The sequence below is a fragment of the Ambystoma mexicanum genome, chromosome 14 (assembly GCF_040938575.1).
Source record: "Ambystoma mexicanum isolate Mex_15411 chromosome 14, UKY_AmexF1_1, whole genome shotgun sequence".
NCBI lineage: Eukaryota > Metazoa > Chordata > Amphibia > Caudata > Ambystomatidae > Ambystoma > Ambystoma mexicanum.
The window spans coordinates 441125916-441152880 of record NC_090940.1 but is presented as its reverse complement, the minus strand read 5'-3'; the positions used below and the strand labels follow the sequence as shown (position 1 = coordinate 441152880).

The following is a 26965-nucleotide window of genomic DNA, read 5'->3' as shown; positions in this document are numbered from 1 at the left end:
ACAATGTGTACAAAAGCATTGGAATTTAGTGTGCAGCACTGGCTGCATGTCCAAACTCCTGCTGTTTGCCTTCAAGAGAGGAAAGAATATTAGAGCCAACGTTGTGCATTCATGATTTATGACTCAGAACATGAGAACCACCACTCTATTGGACTGTTTGAATCTACCTAACGGCCCAGTGCTGTCATGATTCATGCCCCTGGTCATCATGGCCAAACCAGCCTTTCGACTGGGGCCAGGTTACAGGCTTCCGTTGTGGCCTCAAGGGCCACAAAACACCATCAGGGACTCTCTTGGAGCCAGTCCTGGCGCCTTAGGCGCCAGGCTCATACTGTTATGTGAAAGACAACATTTGGGACTTCAGTTAACATGGAGGCACTCTCATAGTTCAGTTCCAAAGAACTGAGCTATGCGGTCTAGTGTTTCGGGTGTGGCCGGGCCTGCGACTACTTTACCTGGAACTACTTTACCTGGGCTATATAAGCCACACCCAAACAGCAGCACATGCTTCACGTTATACTGCAGTTAGGAGCGTTACGCTCACCGTGTCCACTTCTGATCTCCAGTGTTTCTTGCAACCTGCCACATGCTGAATCCTGTATCTGGAAGAAGAACACCACCATTATTCAGCGCTTACCTGTAAGTAGCAGCCTGGCTTTGGTGTTGAATCTTCCATCTTCAAACTACCACCAGCTGCTCACCTGAATACACGCGAACCGGGGATTCTTCATCGTGAGGCCGCATCCATTTTCAGAACGCTGCAGCAACCTGAAAAAGACAGAGACACATTATAAGTGAGCGCTCGCTCACGGCCACACAAGGACACTGAAAACTACTTACCAGATGCAGTCTCTCCTTGATCTCGGAACATCATAACGACCTGCAAAGTAAGCGGCGCAGGCACAGCTTAGAAAAAGGAAAGGCAAGAAAGCGCTGCGCACCGTGCATTCACTTACCTTGCTGGGATTCTCATCCTATACAGCACGGCAACGCCAAAACTCTCCAACTCATCTGAGGGAAAGAAACTAGAGACATTAATAACAACAAAAAGGCAAAAGAGGAAAAGGGGAAGATAAAAGACTGTGAAATAGTAGTACCTACCTCATCAAGCAAATCAGAGTTATAGCAGGGCTGGACCCAAACACGGGGCAACGTACCAGTGAAGCAACTAGGTCGCCGAACGCCTACACCTCCAACGCGCCCCTGCACAGAGACGCAGGACAGAGAGCACACCATACCTAATATTAAGGTGAGGAGAGAGACTAGATTTAAGGGTGGAATTAGAGGCTGAGCGAGGTGGGAATCAATCCAAGAGAGACATTGAAGCCTTATATCCAGTTCTCCTGTATTGCAGGCGCTATCCACGTCCAACACACTATCAAGGGAGAGGGTTCGAGAGTGCTAATCTTCCAGCCAGGGCTGAGTAGCGTCCCGTGGATATCAGGTGAGCGTAACAGAACGCGAAGCCTCATATAACTATCCACCTGGACCTCATGGAAAAATCCGAAACCGACCAGTTTGCCCAGTTATTGGGGCAGCTACATGCCGAAGTACATTCAGCTAGGCAAGAAACCAATTCCCTTAGGAGAGAAATGATAGTTACTAAAGATCGTACTGAGGAATTGAGTAGACAATTACTCCAATCACAGGCAGGACAGGCCCCCTTACCTGGAAGCGTTCCGCCAGTGACAACACCAGCCAGTCCGGTACAAATAACTCTTCCTGAGACAATTTCTTTAGCTCCACCAGAACGGTTTGCGGGGGATCCAAAGAACTATGCAACGTTCATGAACCAATGTAGTCTTCATTTCCTTTGTAGACCCTGGGCTTTTCCTACCGACCAGTCACGGGTTGCCTTTGTTTTATCATATCTGAGTGGCAGTGCTGCAGATTGATCTGTACCATTAGTAAGTCAGGATGATCCACTGCTACGTGACTTTAGTGGTTTTCAGCAGGAAATGGAGAAACTGTTTGCTCGACATACCCAAGGACAAGCATTGGATAATGAAGTTTTGTCCCTCCGTCAAGGAAACCAAGACTTGCTATCATATATAGCAACCTTTAATAGGTTAGTTGTTGAAACGGGATGGCCTAAAGATAAAAGGACCACATTATTCCACCGGGGTCTATGTGGAGAATTAAAGGATGTCCTAGCACAAGTGGTTAATCCACCAAGAGACTGTACAGAGTTTATCAATCTTGTTGTCACGGCTCGCTCCCTTTGCTCCCGTTCCCACCACTTGGGGGCATGATTTGGGGTTTATCCCCTACTGGACTTTCCCTCCGAACCTTATTCTACAGTGCTGTCATGAATGGGGAGCGCTAAATCCCTATTTTCCAAGCTACTTCCCTTCTGGATCCATTCCAGGTTTTTGGCAGCCAGCATGCTTCTTTAATCAAAAGACTATGCTTCCCAGAATGCCTGGCCCACTGCTTCACCTCCTCCCTTGCAGGACAAGGTTGGGTGGAGGATAGGCAACACCTGTGGCTGCAGGTGCAGCAATCAGCACACCTGAGGCGTGTGCTCGTTTAGCAGCTTTAAAAGCCTCAGTTTGCTTCAGTCCAGCGCTGGTCATTGATGCAGTGTTCCCGTTTGTGACTGGTCCCTTGTTCCTGGTTCTTAGCTTTGTGCTTAGTTCCTAGTTTCTATTGTTTGTTCATTACCCTGGATTTCGAATTGTTGAGCTTAATTGATTTCTGCTTTTCAGATTTCCCTTTCTGTCTTCTTCTGTTTAAAGGCAGCATTTCTCCGTGCTTTCCCTTTGGTGCAGCCGGTTTGCCTGTGTTCTTTATTTCTTTGACTTTGTCCTTTGCTGCTGTAAACCTTGATGCTTTAATCTTTCCTGTTAATAGTTTAGCTTCCTGTCCTTTTCCTTGGATGGGTGAGGGAAGTTTGCCTTTGTAATTTCGTTTTTTCCCTGCTCCTTTACTTTCTCTTGGAATCCATTCCATGTTTTCCCTTGCACTTCTGCATTTATTTCCCATTGATAATTAGGTGTGGTGTGCTGTTGTAGCTAGCTCCTGTGTGAATGCCTATGTTTTCCTCACTATTCTATAACCACTATTCCTACTTGCCCCTTGTCTTGAGTCTTATGTATTTATCTATCCTCCCATTGCTGTTATAGCCTTTCTGGGTCCCTGTTTGATCAACAGGGTTCGTGGCCTTACTGACATTCAAGTGGTATTTCTCGTCCATGTGAGTACTGTTTTTAAGTTCTTTTATTCAATACCATCAAGAGTGTCAGCTCACAGATCCTGTCCTTGCTTGCCTTCTACGTGGGCTTAGTGCTGTCAGTATCTGTAATAGCATAGTGGGTAAGGAGCTTGCCGACTTTCCTTGCAGTCATAAGGAGTGTCTAAGTGCTTACCCCACATCCCTTTTCATATATTTTTCACACTCTGTTTGCACTCCTGGGTTTTAGTATACATGAGTCTTGGTTCCTATGTGCATGTTGTTTTGATTCAAGGCTATTCGTTGTGTGATTTGTACACATTTCACTTGCCATATTCGCTGCCTTAATCCTCTCATGACACTTGTTGTTCAGTTAGATCATAGGCTACAGGACTGAAAAGCTGATCGGATGAGATTGGACACCTGTGCCATGTATGTCCGGTGAAATGACAATGTCTGACGTTCAGCGGAGAACACTAGAACCCATGCAAATCGGAGGGGTACGGGCTTCCTTAACTAAGGCTGAAAGAGACAAAAGAAGGCAACATCTATTCTCCAGCATGGGGTCTGGCATGGATTCACATGCTCATGAATATTCCCTGTCGTCAGGCTGGGAATCCTCGCTAAAGGAAAAAATCAGTTTGTTTAGTTTCTGAACTGTCTTTCTACTAGTAACCAATCATTGGTCTCTGGGTCATACTGCCCCCAGCCAATGACTGCCCTCTACCTAAGCCCCTCCTCTGGCAGCCATCTTCAGATGTTTACTACACGTTCAAGTGTTGGGAGTCCTCGTGCTATAGCTCTCGAGCTTTTACTGCGTTTTGCAATTTTTTTTTTTGAAGAGTTTACTCTTATTGTTTTGGGTCAATCGAGCCTCAAGCTCCACCGATTCTACTTCCGATCAAAAGGGGACCCGTTTCAGAATTTTCTACGCCCCTCAAGGGCGAATTTTCATTGAGTTTTCGCTTCTTGGAGGATTCCGGAAGATCTTTGAGGCCTACCCCGCGTGGACATGGCCCAGGACAAAGGAAACACAACGCCTCGATCCAAGCTGTTCAGGAGCTGCCCTGGATGCGGATTACAGAATGTCTTCAAGGAAGATGAGCATTCTCGGTGCCTCTACTGCCTTCACAACGACAAATCGCACGTGGAGAAGGACTGTGCGTTTTGTACGAACAAATCCGAGCGGGCAATAAGGGATCGTCGTACCCAACTCACCAACTGGCTCGAAGGGAAAAACCCAGCAGCAGGTGAGAAGTCATCCGAGCGGTCTTCTAAGACCTTTGAGGGCGCTCCGGCGACGGGGGCCCAAGAAAAGGCAAAGCACCGTGAGTCCGCGGGCACCGGGAGCGCCGAAGGTTCGGGCTCCTTGGCTGCCAGGCAGGGCGCGATGTCACTACCACGAGCCAACACTCTGGCTCGGTGAAGAGGAAGTAGGAGAACCCGGGTAAGATTCGGGAGAAGCCCCGGACGATCCCGACGGCGACAGCCGAGGGGGAACGAGACATCGACCCTCCCCCCAAGGTGAAGGCCTCAGGCACGCCCAAAGTCACGAAAGCCCTGATTCACCCAGCTAAGGCCTCGATCGAAGGAATTGCGGCGGCCCTGGCGAAGCCTGTGGAGGCTACCCCAGTGGAGACGACTTCCGGCCCTAGAGTTTCCCTGCCACCCCAGAGGGAATCCTCTTTTCAGCCTATCGATATCACCCCCGTGAAACTTCGGGTGGAGAAAGAGTCGGGGGGGCACAGTAGCCATAACGGACACAGATACCACCTCTGAAGATGAGCTTGCTGGCGTTGCAAAGATCCTGGACAAAAAGTTTGAGGAAGTCCGGTCCTACGGGAGGGATCCCGATGAGGAGGATGTAGAAAGCGATGGTGGAGCCGACGAGGAGCTGCGGACCGTGCAGGAGACGGAGGACCCTACTCCCCAGCCGTTGCTCCCGTCGCAACTAGTGCCTATGTCACAGGCCAACTCAGGAGTAATCTTGATGGCTATCCAGGCCCTGTGTACAGAGATAAGGACAAGGTTGCCCTTAACCCCAGCTGACGATCCAGTGGCGCCTAGACTGTCGGGAAGCCCACCGAACAAGTGGAGGCGAATCCATCCTCCCCTTCCTTTCCAGCCTTCACCACCTTTCCCTCCACCAAAGGATGAGACGGGAACGGAGATGGCGACGACAGTGACGGACGACGACGGTGGTGACAACGGGACGGATCTCCCATCACCTCCTGCCCAGGCCTCCCCTCCCAACGAAATTGGCTCTTTCCACGCCATGATCGCCAGGGCTTCGGAGCTCTTCTAACTTTGTCCCGAAGAACAGAAGAAGGAGGGCTTCCTCTACCAACGACGGAAGGCCAAAAGGAAGACCATCCTCTCAGTACCGTTATTAGACGACATCTGGGACGAGGGACTGTCGCTACTCAAGAAGAAATCGGCAGGGGCGACGGGATCAACTTCCACTTCCCCACCGGATGGCGAGGGGGAAGAAGCTGGACGCCATGGGGCGACAAGTCATCTCGTCGGCGGCGACGACCATCAAAGCGGCCAAAGCCCTCGCGATCGTGGCGTGCTGCAACAGGGAACTGTGCTTCAAGATCGCTCCCCTCCTGGACTTCCTCCCAGACGACAAGAGGGCAGAAGCCCTTGAAATCCTGCAGGAAGGCGAGGTGGCTTCGGACCACACCATCACGGTGGCCACGGACATCGCCGACATCGGCTTTCGCCAGATGGGCAACAGCGTTTGCCTTCGCCGGCGCGGTTGGTTTAAGGCCACCGATTTCCGTCAGGACGTGCAGACCAGGGTGCTGGATATGCTCTTCGATGGGAACAACCAGTTCGGCAAGGCAGTGGACGGGTCACTGCAGGCCATCAAGGCGGACACCGAGACGGCCCGGGCCTTGGGTTCTCTCAATCAATGACGGCGCCCTCTTGGACCTTCCGGAGGCAAGTCTCAAGGTGCCTCCAAAGGATTTGGTGGCAGTTCCTCATCGTACCGCCAAGCGGCCCGTTCATCATCGCAGGAGGCCACAGCAAGGCCGTAGGATGTCGTCGGCGCCAAGGCCTCGGCGAAGCAGGAATGAACCGGCCGCGGCATCAGGCACCCACCAAAGCACCCTGGTGGGAGGACAGCTGGCGAAATTCGTCAGCGTGTGGGAGTCCATCTCCACCAACCGTTTGGTGCTGGACGTGCTGGCCCATGGGCACACTCTGGAATTCAAAGAAATTGTCCCCGTGTACCACCTGTGGCCAGGAAGGAAAACCACGTCCCACAGCTACTTCTGGAGGTACGAGCAATGCTGAAAAAGGGCGCGATAGAACTTGTCCCGAAGACGCTCCGGGGCTCCGGAGTGTACTCGCGGTACTTCCTTGTCCGAAAGAAGACCGGTGGTTGGCGACCCATCCTGGACCTTCGTCGTCTAAACAAATACATCAAGTCCCAGAAATTCTGGATAGTCACCCTCCAGCACGTGCTGGGACAGCTGGAGGAAGGCGACTTCCTGTCATCGCTGGACTTGGAGGATGCCTACTTCTACATCCCCATTCTCAAAGGACATCGGAAATTCCTACGATTCGTGGTCCAAGGGCGACACTATCAGTTCAAGGCCCTTCCCTTCGGATTGAAGTCGGCGCCCAGGGTCTTCGCCAAGTGCCTGGTACCAGTGGCGGCGCGGCTATGCCTGCAGGGGAATCCACGTCTACCCCTACCTGGACGATTGGCTCATCCGAACAAAGTCAAGGGAACTTGCTGTCGATCACACAGCGAAGACCGTCCAACTGCTCACGGATCTGGGATTCTCGATCAACTTCGCAAAATCCCACTTGGTACCATTGCAAGACGCCCTGTTCCTGGGAGCCAGACTCGACACAGTAGCGCGATTGGCTTCACCGTCAGAGGAAAGGATGAAGGCCATCCTGGGCAAGGTACAACGGCTGTTGACCATGGACGTGGCCAGGGTGAGGTCCATCAAGTCCCTACTCGGCATGATGTCCTTGTGCATCTACCTCGTGCGCCTATGCAGGTTGCGGATGCGACCAATGCAGGAGTTCCTCGATGCCCGTTGGATGCAAGCGGCGGGCAGCTCCGAAGACAGGATCTCACTCAACGAGACTTTCCACCAAGCATTCCGATGGTGGAGTACCCACGCGCATCTAGCGGCGGGTATGGACTTCCAGACCCCGGCACATCAGGAAACAGTGACGACGGATTCCTCTCTGGAAGGATGGGGAGCACACACCGGAGATCTCCACGCAAGAGGCCTTTGGCTCCCGAAGGAGCGGTCACTACCCATCAACGTCCTGTAGCTCCGAGCCATGTTCTGGGCCCTCGGGTCATTCCTTCCGTCCCTCAGGGGCAAGGTGGTAAGGGTCTTCACTGACGACACCACCACGATGTTCTACATCAGGAAGCAGGGGGGCACCAGATCCCCAGCCCTATCCAAGGAATCGCAGGATCTGTGGCACTGGGCCGTTGCCTGGTGCCCTTCCATCTGGCAGGAATAAAGAACGCCATCGCCGACTCACTCAGCAGGAAGCTGCACTCGTTCCACGAGTGGGAACTTCGGCAGGATCAAGTGGATCTCCTATTCCGACAATGGGGCAATCCCCAGATCGACCTATTCACAACAGCGATGAACGCCAAGTGCCGGAGGTTCGCCAGCAAGTTTCCCCAGCCGGGGAGCATGGGTGATGCCTTCTCATTCGCCTGGGACGGTCTGTTCCTGTATGCGTCCCCCCCCCCTGTTGCCGTTGCTGCTGCTGCGACTCAGTCAACTCAGACGGTCCCGGTGCATGATGATCCGTGTCGCACCGGCGTGGCCGAGGCAGATCTGGTTCCCAGACCTTCTGGACATGTCAACGCCCCCCCTCCCCCCCAGTCAAACTACTGACGGACGCGGATCCTCTTGCCAGGGAGGGAGGCGCCATCCTCCATCACGACCCAGGATCGCTGAACCTGCAGGCCTGGCTCCTACAGCACTAGAGTTTGGAGGGTACGATATCCCAGCAGACTGCAAGGAGGTGCTTGCAAAGGCCAGGGCGTCCTCGACTCTCAAGTGCTATGGATACAAATGGAAGAGGTTCTCTGTCTGGCTCCATGCACAGAAGATTAACCCTCTGCGGATTACGGCACCTCAGCTGCTGCCGTACTTGCTATCGCTGGCCAAGGCGGGGCTGGCACATGCCTCCATCAAGATCCATCTGGCGGCTATCTCCCGCTACACCAGAACTCCGGGGCGGTCATCTCTGTGGTCTCATCTCCTGGTGAAGGAGTTCATGAAAGGACTGTTCCGATCATTCCCGCCAGTGAAGGCTCTGGCCCCAGCGTGGGAGCTCAACGTGGTGCTGACCAGGCTCATGGGGCTGCCATTCGAGCCTCTGCATTCGGCACCGTTGAAGTTCCTGTCGTGGAAGACTGCGTTTCTTGTGGCCATGACCTACGCACGACGAGTGGGAGAGATCCAGGCTCTCTCCTGTAAACCTCCATACCTGACATTCCACGAGACGAGGGTAGCGCTGAGGATGCGCCCCTCCTTCATGCCCAAGGTGCTGTCGGACTTCCATCTCAACGAGCCCTTGGTGTTACCTGTTTTCTTCCCGTCGCATTCGTCACCGGCTGAGAGGACTTTGCACTCGCTGGATGTGGCTAGAGTGCTGGAGTTCTACGTGGACCGCACGAAGAGTCTTTGGAAGACATCAGAGCTGTTTGTAAACTTTGGACCTGTGAACCAAGGGAAGGCCCTCTCAAAGGCTTCCATTTCCAGATGGCTCTCCGGCTGCATCATGCACTGTCACGAGTTGGCAAACCGACCGTTGCACGGCTGTCCGAGAGCCCATTCAACCAGAGCGATCGCTGCTACCACAGCGTTATTGTCTGGTGTGCCCCTGCTGGACATCTGCAGGGCTGCTACGTGGAGGTTGACGCACACCTTCATGAGATTCTACGGCGTCTACCGGGATTCCAGGGAGGAGTCCAGAGTCGTTCAGGCAGTGCTGCGCAACCTGTTCGCTTGATGGTGAGCCTTGTGAGGAGGTAAGAGATGCTTGATGTTGAGTTGTTGACATGCTTAATGTTGAGCCTTGCCACCTCCCGTGGTTGTGCATGTGTGTACTGCTATGTATTCTTGTATTCATGAGCATGTGAATCCATGCCAGACCCCATGCTGGAGAAGGTTACTTACCTGTAACTGTTGTTCTCCCGCATGGGTCTGGCATGGATTCACATGCGAACCTTCCCTCCTACCCCTCTGCGGCTCTTCTCTTGGTCGTACTGCCACTTTAGGTGCTACCAAATCTGAAGATGGCTGCCAGAGGAGGGGCTTAGGTAGTGGGCAGTCATTGGCTGGGGGCAGTATGACCCAGAGACCAGTGATTGGTTACTAGTAGAAAGACAGTTCAGAAACGAAACTGAAAATGATTTTTTCTTTACTGAGGATTCCCAGCCTGACGACGGGGAATATTCATGAGCATGTGAATCCATGCCAGACCCATGCTGGAGAACAACAGTTACAGGTAAGTAACTTGTTCCTTATGTCTATACTGCGGAAAATCAGGCTATTTCCTCAAAGAATGTCCAATAAAGCCTCCGATGAGAACTGTTGGAGCTACAGAAAAGGAAGACGACAACAAGGAGACGGAAAACTATCAAGCCCGCCAAGCGAAGAGGTCCGTTTGTCGAGCGAGGAGAATGAGCCACAGACCTCACACTTTGCATTACCTAGCCGTAGAAGCATACATAGACAGCGGGACAGTTGAAAACTACATAGACCAAGATCTGGCAGCAGAGATAGGGCTTTCCCTATGCAAAAAGCCAACTACTGAAAAGGTCACCACTGTTGATGGTACTGAAATCGCTTCTGGTCCTGTAACCCAATGTACAGCAGTATTAACCCTTCTGTACCAGGATGGACACCGAGAATCTATTGCTTTCGATCTCATCAAGGCTCCTCAGTTCCAGTTGATTTTAGGGATGCCATGGTTAGTAGCTCACAATCCTCAAATAGAATGGCGTGCAAACAAGTTGGCTTTTTCCGACGACTGTGCTCTCACTTGCTACCACAGAGAAAAGCAGAAAATGGATTCACAGACATCTGTTCGTGGAACAGCAACAGTAGTACTGGGGGTTACAGCTACTCTACCAAGCGAATACCAGGATTTTCAAGATGTTTTTCAGAAAGAACAAGCCAATACCCTGCCGCCGCATAGGCCGTATGATTGTCAGATCGTTCTCATACCCGGTGCACAAGTTTCTTGTGGTCGAATCTATGCACTCACAGAACCAGAAAACCTCAATTTGAAATCTTATCTAGATCCATACCTGGCTAATGGGTTTATCCGCCTGTCTAAATCACTGGCAGCCAGTCCCTTATTCTTCATTCCAAAGAAGGAAGGGGACTTGAGAACTTGCATCGACTGTCGCGCACTGAACCAAATCACCGTAAAAAATCTCTATCCACTGCCTCTAATTCCGGAACTGCTAGATCAAGTTAAGGATGCCCAGATCTACACTATATTGGACCTTAGTGGAGCACACCATCTTGTTCGTGTTAAGGAAGGGGACAACTAGAAAACTGCCTTTCGTGCCACGTATGGCCTGTATGAATATCAGGTATTGCCCTTTGGACTTTGCAATGCTCCCGCTGCATTCCAGTATTTTATGAATGATGTCTTACGGGAACTAATCGACGTGTGCACTCTGGTTTATATTGATGACATCTTAGTATACTCCTCTTCAAAACAAGATCATGTCAAACATGTTTGTTCAGTTCTGGCAAAACTTTGTCAACATCAACTGTATGCTAAACTTGAAAAATGTTCATTTCATGTTACCGAAGTTATATTCCTCCGTTTTATCCTCACTCCAAATGGGATCAGGATGGATATGCACAAAGTAGATGCCATTCTTAATTGGCCGTCGCCAACTTCGTTCAAGGGAATCCAGAGCATGCTGGGCTTTGCAAACTTTTATCGTCAATTCATCCCAGGCTTTTCTCAGATAGTGCCCCCGATCACCTCATTGTTAAGAAAAAAAAAATAAGAAATTCCAATGGACAGAAGAAGCAGAAAGGGCTTTTCTAGAACTCAAGAAAAGATTTACTTCTGCCCCAATTCTTCGACACCCTCGCCCAGATCTCCCTTATGTGGTGGAAACGGAAACCTCTAGCATGGCAATGGGAGCAGTTCTTTCACAAAGGGATCCCGATACCGGCCAGCTGCATCCTGTGGCCTTCTGGTCACGCAAATGCACGCCTCCAGAACTAAATTATGCTATCACGGACAAAGAACTTCTAGCTATCAAATCAGCTTTCAAGGCTTGGCAACATTATCTCTTAGGTGCCAGACATACCATCACTGTGATTACTGATCATCAAAATCTTCAATACTTAAAAACTGCAAAAGCTCAATTTTCACATCAGCTGCAATGGGAACTTTTCTTTGCAGAATATGACTAAGTGATCACATATCGACCAGGAGTCCGAAATGGAAAAGCTGACGCTCTATCCCGTATGGGTATTGATGAAAAAGTATACACAGATCCAGTAGCTATCATTCAGAATGACAAATTATTAGGCCTGACAACAACACTAACCCATAGTGAACTCCATAACAAGATCCAACTCTTAATGAATCCCAAGACCTTACAAAAATGGAGTACTCAAAACGTTCATCACATAATTAAGGATCAACTACCATATTTCAAAGATCGTTTATATCTGCCAAGTAAAGAATTACAAGAGCAAGTCATCTCCGGTTATCAGGACTCTTTGATGGAAGGTCATCCAGGAATTGCCAAAGCCTTCGCCAAAGTAAAAAGAAACTATTGGTGGCCAACATGGTGCAAAGACATTATCCACTTCATCCTTTCCTGTGGTGTGTGCGCACAAAATAAATCTTAAAAGCAAAAACCAGCTGGTCTCCTACAACCCTTGGAAATTCCACCCGTACCTTGGCATACACTTTCTCTCGATTTTATCACAGACTTACCTCCCAGTCAAGGATTCAACACCATCCTAGTGGTTGTAGATTTATTTTCTAAGATGGCATACTTCATTGCATTTAAAGCTCTTTCTGGAACATATAGTACAAATTCACGGTTTTCCTTCTGTCCGGATTTCAAATTGAGGTAGTCAATTTGTATCTAGCTTCTGGAAGAAGTGCTGTTCAATGGCCCAAATCGATATTCGATTATCCACCAGCCATCATCCCCAAACGGATGGCCAAACGGAAAGGACAAACCAGACACTCGAACAATACCTACGTTGTATGTTACACCAAGTTGAAGAAGGTTGGAAGGATTTACTATGGATAGCAGAATATGCCTATAATAATTCCCTCCATACCAGCACGGGACAAACTCCTTTCTATACCCTATATGGTAGGCATCCTCGCACCTCTGAATTAGATGCTCCCAGGGCTCTGCAGAGGCCAGCAGTGAAAACCTTACATAGAACCATTACTCAAGCCTTCAAAGAGCCAACTGGACATTTACTTCAAGCTAAAGAAAGAAAAAAGAAATTCTCTGATCAACATCTCAGAAAGGCTCCTGATTACCGAGTTTGAGACGAAGTCTGGTTAGCGTCAAAACATGTGCCAATAAAAGGAACCCGGACCTTTCGCCCACGATATCTAGGACCTTTCACCATTGAGTCTATAATAAACCCAGTAGCTGTTAAACTAACCCTGCCACCAAACATAAACATCCATCCTGTATTCCATGTATCACTCCTAAAACCTGTGCAACTTGGAACTTGAGTTACAATACCACCAAAACCAGTACTGATAGACGGAGAACCAGAGTTTGAAGTTAAAGACATCCTGGATTCAAAATGCACTAGATGTCAACTATATTATTTAGTAGATTGGAAAGGATATGGTCCTCAGGACAGAACGTGGGAACCAAGTGAGAACATCCACGCACCAAGCTTGGTAAAACTTTTCCATCAAAATCATCCAACTAAACCAGGGCCAGGCAGAATAACTACTGTGAGAGGGGCCTTGGGGGGGGGGGGGGGGGGAGTGCTGTCATGATTCATGCCCCTGGTCATCATGGCCAAACCAGCATTTCGGCTGGGGCCAGGTTACATGCTTCCATTGTGGCCTCAAGGGCCACAAAACACCATCAGGGACTCTCTTAGAGCCAGTCCTGGCGCCTTTGGCGCCAGGCTCATACTGTTATGTGGAAGACAACATTTGGATTGGGGCTTCAGTTAACATGGAGGCACTCACATAGCTCAGTTCCAAAGAACTGAGCTATGCGGTCTAGTCTTTCAGGTGTGGCCGGGCCTGGGACTACTTTACCCGGAAATACTTTACCTGGACTATATAAGCCACACCCAAACAGCAGCACATGCTTTGCGTTATTCTGCAGTTAGCAGCGTAACGCTCACCGTGTTCAGTTCTGATCTTCAGTGTTTCTTTCATCCTGCCACATGCTGAATCCTGTATCTGGAAGAAGAAGAACACCATTATTCAGCGCTTACCTGTAAGTAGCAGCCTGGCTTTGGTCTTAAATCTTCCAGCTTCCAACTACCACTAGCTGCTCACCTGAATACACGCGATCCGGGGATTCTTCATTACAACGCTGCATCCATTTTTAGAATGCTGCAGCAACCTGAAAAAGACAGAGAGACATTAAGTGAGCGCTTGCTCATGGCCACGGAAGGACACCGAAAACCACTTACCAGGTGCAGCTTCTCCTTGATCTTGGAACATCACAGCAGCCGGAACATCATAACGACCTGCAAAGGAAGCGGCGCAGGCACAGTTTAGCAAAAGAAAAGGCAAGAAAGTGCTGCGCACACCCACACCTCCAACGCGCCCCTGCACAGAGACGCATGACGGAGAGCACACCATACCTAATATTAAGGTACAGAGAGACTAGACTTAAGGGAGGAATTCGAGGCTGTGGGAGGTGGGAATCAATCCAAGAGGGACATTTAAGCCTTAAAACCAGTTCTCCTGTATTGCAGGCGCTATCCACGTCCAACACATTATCAAGGGAGAGGGTTCCAGAGTGCTAATCTTCCAGTTAGGGCTGAGTGGCGTCCCCGTGGATATCAGGTGAGCGTAACAAGTGTTAGGTCACTTCCCTTGCGGAACCTGCAGTGTCTGCGAATTTTGTGTTAGAGGCACTGTGTTTATCCACAATGATATAACTTGGATATTAAAATGTAATTCTAATTGCAACACAAAGAATGTAATTTACATGATTCTGTCTCCCTGCCATAAAATCTATTTAGGCATGACAACTAGAAAAGTGACTACGCAAATTTGTAAGCACAGGTCTAGGATGCATAATATGGCCCATAATCACTGTGATTGCGATTTGCATTGGATGGTGATTGATGTGGTTAAACCTGATTTAAATGATTTCAGAACTTCGAATCGGCTCTTTCGACTTGAGCAACAATGGATTCTTCTTCTTCTTAAAACCTATGAAACGGGTTTAAATGAAGAAACTCAATGGTCTGGATTATTATGAGCATACATGGCCCATTAAGTTCTCTTGCATTGATTGTACTCTTCGAATTTGAGGGCCCAGCCCCATGGCCTCTGCAAACACGCTAAACTGGCTGATAGATGTTCCCATGCCATTTCTTTGTTACTCTAGACAGATGACTAGTTTTACTTGTGAAATGATCCAGCTTTTTATTATTACTTTTATTTTCATTTTTATTTTACTTTTGCTTTGATGAGAGATTCAGTCTGGTCCTGAACAGGATCGTCCTTCCAATGCCAAGATGGCCACTGGCCACGTTCGTTATGTCGCTGTAACAGTCACGTAATATATTTTGCTTCATTAAATGGCATGTAGCATGTGAAGGCTGATTTTGTTTTTGCACAGGTTTCCCTGCAACTTTCCTTGGATAAGTGAAATAGAAGTGATTCTTCCATGAACTGGATTCAAGTTGGGCTCCTTTTTGTCAGGACGCTATGTAATTGAGTTCCCCAATGGGGGACGAGTGCTGAGGTGGTAGGCTAATGCAGCCCTGTTTTGGTTTTTGCAGATGGAACATTGGTCTCTGCAAATGGAACAGTGTCTAACGTGGGAATTGCCACTTCTATAATCATGAGCAGAATAAGGCATTAAGATTTAAAACGTGTACTTGCTCTATTACTTTCTGAAATTGGACAATTGATTATCAGTATCTGCAATTGGGCATATGAACATTGATACCATTGGCGCAAATTTAATTGGAATCGATTGTGGTTCTTTTTTGCAGACTCCACCAGTGTGTTGGGTTTTGAAATGTTTGGGAAACTGACCTGCACTAAAAAGCCTGTTTGATGTTTTCCGAATTTGGGAATGTGCAAGCACGCAATCGAGTAGGTTTTCTAAATTTGCAATCATTCTTTCTTTTATTTTTTGTCTCGTGTTTTTTCATTTTATTTTATTATGTGCTTGTTAAAATTATGTGATTGTTACCTTGGTAGACATCACTATGGTACACCTCCTATGAAGCCTGCTATGCCCTGAAGAAGGCTGTGCCACTCAATCACACGGGCCATGTTTAGCAGAAACATTAGTAGGCAATTGAGAATAAGATCGGCTTCTTCCAAAAACCATCTTGTACCGGATAGGTGGGTATTAAGTACCATTTCTATCTACCGCTTGAGTACATTTGGCACATACAAAACTCAAGGTGTCGGCCTGGCATTCATGTGCAGCTCTAGGTGTATTCAATAGCTATGTTGTGTTTTTCTATTCTTGTTTGTTAGTCTAATATGTGTTATCATAGTTTCCTCTTCACTGTTGGTAGCACTTTTCTGGTGATGTGTTGCTTTGGAGGTGGCCCAGTGGTGTGATTGGTTTAGGGTTGTCCAACTCCAAACTTCGAGGGCTGGATTCATGTCACATTTTCAGGATACACCTCATTAATATTCATGAGATAAACCTGAATACAATTCTAAATGCATGCAAATCTTTCCTCATGAATATTGATGAGGGATAGGAGGAGGAGGAGGACACAGTGGGCTCATGTTGGTTGATATAAACTTTTATTAAAGTTCAAAAAAGAAAGAAAACCCCATTTTACTGTTGATGGGAGTGCAGCTTACAAAAGTAAACAAGACTTTGCGGTCTTGATTCGCTTTCATTTGCATATATATATATATATATAATTCCCTGTCTCAACCAAAACTAAGGAAACGGTCAGGATGTCTTCGTCTTAATTAAATAGTCCACTCACAAGTCAAAAGCCTATTTCCATCCCTCACACTATAAAGAACAGAATGTCTTCTTGACTCAGAAGAATAGGCTGTAGATCCAATCGAAATAGGGGAAGAGTTATTGTGGAAGAATGTCTCCCATCTTTTAGTTGTGTTCCCCTTTTCAGGAGAGCTCCAAACAGAAGTACCAAACCCCAAATTCTTAAATTTAAAACCAAGTTCCATAAAGTTCTTAGATATTTCTTTGTAACGCAAGCTTCGCAGCAACCAGGGGTAATGACTCCCTTGCTCTGGTTCCTTCTCTTTGAAATTCTTGTACCACAACAACTAGGGGAAATAACTTGCTTGCCCTGGTTCCTTCTCTTGCTAATTATTTTACTACAACAACCAGGGGCAACAACTCATTTGCACTGGTTCCTTCTCTTGGCAATTCTTGTACCACAACAACCAGGGCAAATAACTCCATTGTCCTGGTTTCTTCTTTTGACAATTCTCTAGGCCAAGAGAATGCCTCTCTTCCCTTGACTGCATACAATGTTCAATGCCAGGGGGATATACCTCCCTTCCCCTGGCCTCACTCAATTGATGCACTGTCTCAGGTTTTCCAATCCCTCCAATCTATTTGGTCTCCCAGACTCACCAAGTACTGGGACTGTGAAGATTATAGTGCAGGCAGTTTCAAACAGTTTCTGAGGTTCTCCCTGTCCTTAAGAAATGCACCTGGTTCACCAACCTGCCAGGTTTCTTAATGTTCTTTTCTCTCGGGTCCAGACCCTTATTTATTGATTGCCTTCTCTTCTGCTTGTTTTAGGCATATCTGGTTTCCAGATATGATAGTAACTGCCATAAGGAAAAAGTTCTCCAGCATGGGGTCTGGCATGGATTCACATGCTCATGAATATTCCCCGTCGTCAGGCTGGGAATCCTCGGTAAAGAAAAATCAGTATCAGTTTTGTTTCTGATCTGTCTTTCGTAGTAGTAACCAATCACTGATCTCTGCGTCATACTGACCACAGCCAATGACTGCCATCTCCCTAAGCCCCGCCTCTGGCAGCCATCTTCAGATTTTTACCGCACGTTCAAGTGTTGGGATCCTCGTGCTATTGCTCTCGAGCTTTAGTGCTTTTTTCGCGCTTTTTCTTAGGAAAATTTTCTCTTTTTCGGTCAAAAGAGCCTCAAGCTCCACCGTTTCTTTATCCGATCAACGGGGACCCGTGTCGGATTCTTCTACGCCCCTCAAGGGTGAAGATTTTGTCGAGCCACGCTTTTGGAGGACTCCAGAAGTTTCTCAGGCCCATCTCGATCATGGCCCAGGAGAAGGGAAGCTCGACGCCCGGAAAGCTGTTCAGGGTCTGCCCTGGATGCCAGCTTCAGAATGTCTTTAAGGAGGACGAACACTCCCTTTGCCTCTACTGCCTGCATGAGGACAAGACGCACGTGGAGAAGGACTGTGCGTTTTGCGGCAATATGTTGGAGCGGACCATGAAGGACCGCCATCTGCGTCTCGCCAACTGGCTGGAAGGGAAGAGCCCGTCAGGCGAGAAGAAGAAGAAGAAGTCCGAGCGGTCTTCTAAGACCTTTGAGGGCGCCCCGGCGACGGGGGTCCAACAGAAGGCCAAGCACTGCGAGTCCGCTGGCACCGGGAGCGCCGAACGGTCGGGCTCTACGGGCGCCAGGCAGGGCACATCCTCCCCGGCGCCATCAACCACGAGCCAACGCTCTGGCTCGGGTAAGAGGAAGGCCGAGCACCCGGCGAAGCTCCTGGAGAGACCCCAGTCGAGCTCGAAGGCCCCATCGGAGGGGGAGCGAGGCGGTGACCTTCCCCCCAAGGAGAAGGCGGTGAGCGCACCTAAGGTGGTGAAAGCCTTAATCCACCCGGCCAAGGCCTCTATCGAGACAGTCGCGGCGGCCCTGGCTCAGCCTGTGGAGGCTACACCAGTGGTGGCGACCTCGGGGCCCAGAGTCTCCCTGCCACCGCGGAGGGAGTCCTCTTTCATGCCCATCGACAGGACCCCTGTGAAACCTCCGACGGAGAAGAAAAAGGGGGGGCAGGAGGTCGTCGTGGATTTGGCCTCAACCTCTGAGGAGGAGCTGATCGAAGTCTTAAGCCACAGCGTTGGCGTGGAAGAAGACCAGCCCGTCGGGAGGGACCCCGACGTAGGAGACGACGAGAACGCCGATGGGGCTCCTGACCGCCCGTCGGACTCCCCTCAACCAGTGCCACAAGACAACTCGGCAGCCATTTTGTTGGCTATACAGTCCTTATGCTCGGAGATAAGGACGAGATTGCCGTTACCACCAACGGAGGAACCTCTCCCGGCGGGGGACCCGGAGCCAGGCCCTTCTGGGAGCCCTCCTCCTAAGAGAAGAAGGATTCATCCTCCACCTCCTTTTCAACCATCGCGCCCTGCTCAGCCCTCCTCCCCGTCCACGACCCGTGGGGATGATACAGGGACTGACACGGCCGTGACGGGCACAGACGATGAGGTTTACGACGAGGATCTCCCGTCGTCACCTCCTCCCCGGGCTTCCCCGCCCGACGAGATTGGATCGTTTCATGCCATGATCGCCAGGGCATCCGAGCTTTTCCAGCTCTGCCCGGAAGAGAAGAAGAAGGAAGGTTTCCTTTATCAACGGCGCGAGACCAAGAGGAAGACGGTCCTCGCTGTACCTCTACTGGACGATATCTGGGATGAGGGTCTCGCCCTTCTCAAGAACCCATCCACAACGCCTGCGAGAAGGGATCGGTACGAGAAGTAGTACCGGGTCCTGGACGCGGCCCCCTTGTGCCTTCGGGCACAGCCGACCCCGGACTCGGTCGTCTCCGCGGCGGCCAGGAAGAAAGTGGGGGGGGGGGCCTCGGCCTCTACGTCAACCTCCCCGCCGGACGGCGAGGGAAAGAAATTGGACACGATGGGACGCAGAGTCATCTCATCGGCAGCTACGACGATTAAGGCTGCCAACGCCTTGGCTATCGTAGCCCGCTACGACAGGGAATTGTGGTACAAAATCGCCCCCCTGCTGGACTTCTTACCAGACGACAAGAGGGCGGAGGCCCTAGAGATCTTGCAGGAAGGAGAAGTGGTGTCGGAACACGCCATTACGATAGCGACGGACATCGCTGACACTGGATTTCGCCAGTTGGGCAACGGCGTGTGCCTTGGATGGCGTGGATGCCTCAAGGCAACTGACTTCCGTCAGGACGTGCAGACCAGAGTCTTGGACATGCCGTTCGACGGGAGCAACCTGTTTGGGAAAACAGTAGACAATTCCCTACAAGCCATCAAGACGGAGACGGCCCGGGCTCTTGGTGTTCTCCAGCAACGACCGCCGCCCTTTCGGAGCGGCGGAGGCAGGCAGGGTGCCTCCAAAGGTTCCGGCGGCGGATTTTCCACCTATCGTCAAGCGGCCTGTTCGTCGTCACAGGAAGCCTACAGGGGACGAGGCAAGTCGGGCGGACCCCGCCATCGTCGCCAAGGAGGACAAGGCGGCAAAGCCTCGTCGAAGCAGGACTGAACCGGCCGTGGGGTCGGGCCCCCACCGAAGCACCCCGGTGGGAGGCCGGCTGGCGAGCTTCGTCAGCGTGTGGGAGTCCATCTCCACCGACCGTTGGGTGCTGGACGCCCTGGCCCAGGGTCACGCGCTCGAGTTTCTAAAGAAGTGCCCGCACGTCCCCTCCGTGGCCAGGAAGGAACATCACGTCCCTCAACTTCTCTTGGAGGTAAAGGCGATGCTCAAGAAAGGCGCCATCGAGCTCGTCCCAAAGAGGCTTCGGGGCTCTGGAGTTTACTCAAGATACATCCTCGTGAAGAAGAAGACTGGAGGATGGCGTCCCATCCTGGACCTACGACGACTGAACAAATTCATCAAGGCACAGAATTTCCAGATGGTCACCCTCCAGCACATCCTGGGTCAGCTGGAGGAGGGCGATTTCCTGTCGTCATTGGATTTGGAGGATGCCTACTTCCTTATCCCCATCCTAAAGGGACACCGAAAGTTTCTCAGATTTGTGGTCCAAGGGCGTCACTACCAGTTCAGAGCCCTTCCCTTCGGATTGAGGTCGGCACCCAGGGTGTTCACCAAGTGCCTCGCACCGGTGGCGGCGCGGCTGCGCTTGGAGGGGATCCACGTCTACCCCTACCTGGACGACTGGCTCATCCGAGCAAAGACAAAGGAGCTCGCCGCGGAGCACACAGCGAGGACCGTCCAACTACTCACGGACCTGGGATTCTCCATAAACTACGCCAAGTCCCACCTGGTGCCCGCTCAAGACGCACTGTTTCTGGGAGCAAAGCTCGACACAGTGGCGCTTCTGGCCTCTCCGTCGGAGGAAAGGATGAGGGCCATCTTGGGCAAGGTGCAGCGGATGCTGGTTGCGGACACGGCCAGGGTGAGGTCCATCAAGTCCCTCCTCGGAATGATGTCTTCTTGCATTTATCTCATCCGCCTGTGCAGGCTTCGGATGCGCCCGTTACAGGAGTTCCTGGACGCTCGCTGGATCCAGACGACGGGCAGCTTCGAGGACAGGATCACACTCGACGAGAGCTTCCGACGAGCAATCCGGTGGTGGGGCACCCACGCGCATCTGACGGCTGGCATGGACTTCCAGACCCCGGGCCACCAGAAGACAGTGACCACGGATGCCTCCCTGGAAGGATGGGGAGCGCACACCGAAAATCTGCACGCGAGGGGCCTTTGGCTACCGACGGAGAAGTCCCTCCATATCAACGTCCTGGAACTCTGTGCAGTGTTTTGAGCCCTCAGGTCCTTTCTTCCGTCCCTCAAGGGCAAGGTGGTGAGGATCTTCACCGACAACACCACCACCATGTTCTACATCAGGAAGCAGGGCGGTACCAGATCCCCAGCCCTGTCAAAGGAGGCTCAGGATCTGTAGCATTGGGCCGTCGCCCAAGGGATGTTTCTGGTGCCGTTTCATCTGGCAGGGATAAAAAAAACCATCGCCGACTCGCTCAGCAGAGAGCTGCGCTCGTGCCACGAGTGGGAACTACGACAGGATCTAGTGGACTGCCTCTTCCGACGGTGGGGCACACCCCAGATCGATCTGTTTGCGACAGCGACGAACTCCAAGTGCCGGAGGTTCGCCAGCAGGTTTCACCAGCCGAGGAGCATGGGCGATGCTTTCTCGTTCCCCTGGGAGGGCCTGTTCCTATATGCGTTCCCTCCATTGCCGCTGCTGATCCAGCTCATCAACCAGCTCAAGAGGTCACGGTGCAGGATGATCCTCGTCGCACCTGCGTGGCTGAGGCAGATATGGTTCCCGGACCTTCTGGACTTGTCAGCGTCCCCGTCAATCAAGCTGCCAGTGGACGCGGATCTTCTCTCCAGGGAAGGAGGCGCCATCCTCCATCACGACCCGAAGTCGCTGAACTTGCAGGCCTGGCTCCTGCAGCGTTAGAGTTTGGAGGTTACGACATACCGGCCTACTGCAGAGAGGTTCTTGCAAAGGCCAGGGGGCGTCCTCAACTCTTAAATGCTACGGACAAAAATGGAAGAGGTTCTCTGTCTGGTGCCACGCACAGAAGATTAACCCTCTACGGATTACGGCTCCTCAAGTACTGCCGTACCTGGTGACGCTGGCCAAGGCTGGACTGGCGCACGCTTCCATCAAGATTCTTGCTGCGATCTCCCGATACACCAGAACCACGGGACAGACGTCTTTGTGGTCTCATCGTCTGGTGAAAGAATTCATGAAGGGACTGTTCAGATCGTTCCCACCAGTGAAGACCCCGGCCCCGGCGTGGGAGCTCAACGTGGTGCTGACCAAGCTCATGGGACCTCCGTTCGAGCCTCTGCACTCAGCTCCGTTGAAGTTCTTGTCGTGGAAAACAGCGTTTCTTGTGGCCATCACCTCCGCACGAGGGGTGGGAGAGATCCAGGCCCTTTCCTGCAAGCTCCCGTACTTGACTTTTCACGACACAAGGGTAGTGCTCAGGACGCACCCCTCCTTCATGCCCAAGGTGCCGTCGGACTTCCACCTCAACGAAGCCTTGGTGTTGCCTGTTTTCTTCGCGTCGCCTTCGTCGCCGGCTGAAAGGACTTTGCACTCGCTTGATGTGGCTTGAGCGCTGCAGTTCTACGTGGACCACACGAAGAGTTTTCGGAAGACGCCACAACTTTTTGTGAACTTTGGACCTGTCAATCAGGGGAAGGCTCTCTCGAAGGCTTCCATTTCCAGATGGCTCTCCAGCTGTATCATGTACTGTCATCGGTTGGCAAACCGACCGCTGCCTGGCCGTCCGAGAGCCCATTCCACCAGAGCGATCGCAGCTACCACGGCGTTCCTATCTGGTGTGCCCTTGCTGGACATCTGCAGGGCTGCTACGTGGAGGTCGACGCACACCTTCACGAAATTCTACTGCGTCGATCGGGATTCCAGGGAGGAGTCCAGGGTCGGCCAAGCAGTGCTGCGCAACCTGTTCGCTAAAGGTGAGCCTGGTGAGGAGGTAAGAATTGCTTAATGTTGAGTTTTGGATGTTATGCTTAATGTTGAGCCTTTGCCACCTCCCGTGGTTGTGCATGTGTGTACTGCTATGTATTCTTTTATTCATGAGCATGTGAATCCATGCCAGACCCCATGCTGGAGAAGGAACAAGTTACTTACCTGTAACTGTTGTTCTCCAGTATGGGTCTGGCATGGATTCACATGCGAACCCTCCCGCCTACCCCTCTGCGGCTCTTCACTTGGTCATACTGCCACTTCACGTGCTACCAAATCTGAGGATGGCTGCCAGAGGCGGGGCTTAGGGAGAGGGCAGTCATTGGCTGTGGTCAGTATGACGCAGAGATCAGTGATTGGTTACTACTACGAAAGACAGATCAGAAACGAAACTGATACTTATTTTTCTTTACCGAGGATTCCCAGCCTGACGACAGGGAATATTCATGAGCATGTGAATCCATGCCAGACCCATGCTGGAGAACAACAGTTACAGGTAAGTAACTTGTTCCTTATCTTCTTATTAAATGTGGGTCCCAGACCCAGCTTTCACTAAGCAGTGCTTTCTGATGCTTACCTGCTAGTGTCCCGGTGTTCCAACCCTCTGCTGCGGGCTCACTGGTTCTGTTTATCGACTTCTGGCCTTCCCAACCTCGTTTGGGTGTTTCTTTGGTTCTCACAGCTTCGCGTTGGCTTGGCAGACCTTCCCAGCAGGCAGACAGTATTTCTTCGGGTGCCCAAGCTCCCTGGACCGGCGCAAATTTCTTACTCTTTCTTCCTGTCTCGAAACAGTCTCTCCAGAGCTCCCCTGGGCAAGCCTCTCACCGGGACACTGTCTAGTCCTTTCCTGCTCCTTCTCTGTCAGTGTGCGCACCGGCTGCCTAACACCCAGTCTATACCCAGAGGAAGACTTTTTCCCGTTTCTCCCTCTTTGCTTTTGAATATCTCTGGGCCAACCGGGTGATGGAAGAGACTAGACTGGGCACTTCGGTTTTCACAACTGATCCTCATTAATAGATGCATCTTCTTCGTCTCAGTACTATTATCATCATTCGCCCAAAAGTGCATAGTACTCTTCCTTGTCTCAGTGTTTTCTGGAAGATTACCATTCCCTACTCTACAAAAACATATACAGGATTGGGGAATGGTAGGGTGACAACTCATGACCCTAACAGGGAAGGGGTGGTTGTTAGGCATGTAGGAAGGGGGGGGCGGGGTCTAGGGTCAGGTGGCTGGCGGGGATACTGCGTTCTCCCACAATAATCGTCACTGGTCCTATAGGGGGTTTACCCTCCCATGAAATGCACCTGCTGAGTACCACCACCAGGGGGACTATTGAGTAGCGGCCTCACCTCCCTGGCCTTATGGGAAGGGGGTGCCCCTATAGAAGCGGTCGCAATACCCTGGGATTCGTCACAATGGTCATTGACTTTGTACTTGAAGTAACGCCTCTAAATAGACAAGAACTCTTTTATCTTTTGTTTCTTTCATGTTGTTTTGTGTCCTTGCTGCTACTGGGAGTATCCTTTTGGCCTTCCTGTTTATTATGGAATTGTTCAAGATATCCCAAAAAAAAGACTATGTTCATGGCATCCAAATTTTGTCCACTTGTTAGTTGTAAACATGTTTAAACTATACCAATGTGTCTGTGTTTATTTCAGGTGCTGACGGTTTAAGAAGCTGTACGAACTGCCAAGGTCGGACGGACAGGCCTAAACTAATCTGGATAATACATGACACAGACCTCTGGTGGTGCAGTGCTTTCTCCAAGTTTCATCCTTTCTGCTGTTCAGAAACAAATGCGCCAGAATGGGAAGCCTTTTGCAGCAGTTATGTGGATGATCTGCACACATTACAGAGAATGGTGCTTCCTTCTGAACAGTCCAAGACAATTCCATTGTTGTCCAGATTCATGGAGTTTGTGAAACCTGCTTGGCCCAAACCTTTGGAACTATATCAGAAGCATGCTTCAGATCGGGATCCAGTCTTGTGTGATGGTGTGAATTCAGTACACATCTCTTCCTTCTCCATAACCTGTCAGTTAACTATTTGCATTCTGCAGCAAGTAAAGTTATCTGAAGTGTTGAACTGTACTGATGTTGGTTTAATGGTCCAGTTTTGCCGACTCCCCCATGCGCCACTCAGTACAAGTTGTCAAACATGCTGCAGTTTCTGACATTGCCTATCTGATGGGGTTAACGTCTTTAGAATTGTGGTTGGGTCATGCTCAAAGAGCAAACAGGGTGATTCATAGTAGTAGGTTTCATAAACGTTATGTGGCCTGTGCCATACAACCTCTTCCTTAGTTTTAGTGATTGTTAATTTAAATATTGGATCATGTTCGTTCTGACCTAGGTGATTGAGGTGTTCTTTTCTGTAGATAAATATTGTGCTTGCAACGTAAAATATTAGTTATTATTTCATTTGAAACTTATTTACACTGAACAACCTTACAAAGCTTCAAACACCGTTGAGGAGCACTGGGAACACCGCAGTTTATGCTTAGGTACTATGCGCTGCTAGCTTGACAGCGTTAGCTGTTCAACTTTAAGTGGCAGTTTTGATGCTATGGTTACCAGCGCGTTACTAGCGTGTTACCAGTGTGGGGTGCTATCATGCACGCTTTCTAAAAGGCTGTTTTCTCATCTGGAAGAAGTTCAAATCGCAGCTGCTTAGGAGGCTTCTCAGTTACACATAGTGATCAGAGAGCATGCAAGAGTTAATTAAAGCGATGATGCTTAAATTGCTTTTACAATATCACATGCGTGGGGCTTGGAAGGGTGTTCACAAAGGTTTGGTATGGAAAAGTAATGGAGAAGCAATTATGCCTATGTTTAGTGGTGGTCGAGATATCTTTTGCATTGATATTTCTGAAGAATTTGTTATGTACCAACATCAGATACCTCTCTGAGTGGATTCCTCAAATGAGGGACATGTTTCCCTTCGAGTGAAACAGTTTAGCGCTCAGCTCGTGATAAAATCAGGTTAGTGTTTTGTGACATAACCCACCAAACTGTTGAAAGTGAATGGTCACAAGCTTTTGATGAACTAAAAACTTTTCTTGAAACCAAATGGGCTCTGTTGAGTGTTTACTGCATGTTGTGTGCTTTGCAGTTAATAGTCTCTTTAACATGGTTTTCAGCAATTATGAGTTATATATGAGAATTATGTCTGTATGCTAGTTTGGTGTGGTAGTGGTGGGTTAAAAAACTCCCTGCAGACATGTTAATAGTGCATTACCATACCAATAACGCCCCTTCACAAAGTTCAGTCCCGCTCCTACACCAAAGCCCCTAATGCCTGCACATTTCACAGAACCCTGTAGCAAACTGCTCTAAAGCACTTCAGGCTCGGTGTTTGCCTCTCATCTTGTAACCCGCAAAAGGCTTTGTTTACCAACCTACGGTAAAATAGACGTGTAAAGTCACTCTACAGTGACTGAACACAGTACCATCAGGCTGGAATTTTAAGTTGGAGAAAGGGGAGGAACAAAATAAATGAAGAAATCAGAACTAATAACCTTCACAAATCAGTAGGTTTAACAGATTGTCCAATTCGCATCCAGAAAGGGATACATTTCTGGGACGTGTTTAATAAAAAAATTAAGTTGCATGTTCCCCATAAAGAAGAGAATAAATGGACTAGCATGCCAATGTCCCTGCTCTGTATTAGATAATTTACAAATGGTATTCATAACTCCATTTTCATCAATTACCCTTCAGGCAGTCCCGCCCTGGTCGGCCATGCGCCAAGATTTCAAAGCCCTTGTTCCAGGAAATGATGTGCTAGTCCTTCAATGGACTTGCCCAGCATGGTTGCAAACATCTAGTAAATTCTTTCTGATACCTTCCAGGGTGCCCACCGTGCTTAACGGACAGTGGACTGTAGCATTATTTAAAGAAATGTTCTTGGATCCCGCTGAAGATAGACATAATTTAAAGGTCACCTGACTGCGTCCCTTACAGCAAAATTGCTCGAGCGGACTGTGGCTTGCCAACTCCAAGTTTTGTGGATTGAAATAGAATCCCTAAAGAGTGCACAGTGAGCAGATGCAGGCTCGTTATGGGCACCAAGGCAACACTTGTGTCTGTTGTTTTTTTAAATAATTTTCAGTTGATAAAAAAAACCCTGTTCAAAGTTTTTATTATGTTCACAGATGTGTTAAATTG

The 26965-nt window shown here is 49.8% G+C and overlaps 1 protein-coding gene across 5 annotated transcripts in view; it reads left to right on the top strand.

The window, feature by feature from the left end:
- Nucleotides 1-25868, top strand: part of ZNF410 (zinc finger protein 410) — a 1181063-nt gene extending 1155195 nt beyond the window's left edge. For all 5 annotated transcript variants that reach the window (XR_011283761.1, XR_011283762.1, XM_069637659.1 and 2 more), the window contains one exon: nt 24458-25868. The gene's annotated coding sequence lies outside the window, so the exon portion shown is untranslated. The remainder of the gene's footprint in view (nt 1-24457) is intronic.
- The last annotated feature ends 1097 nt before the right edge of the window (nt 25869-26965 follow it).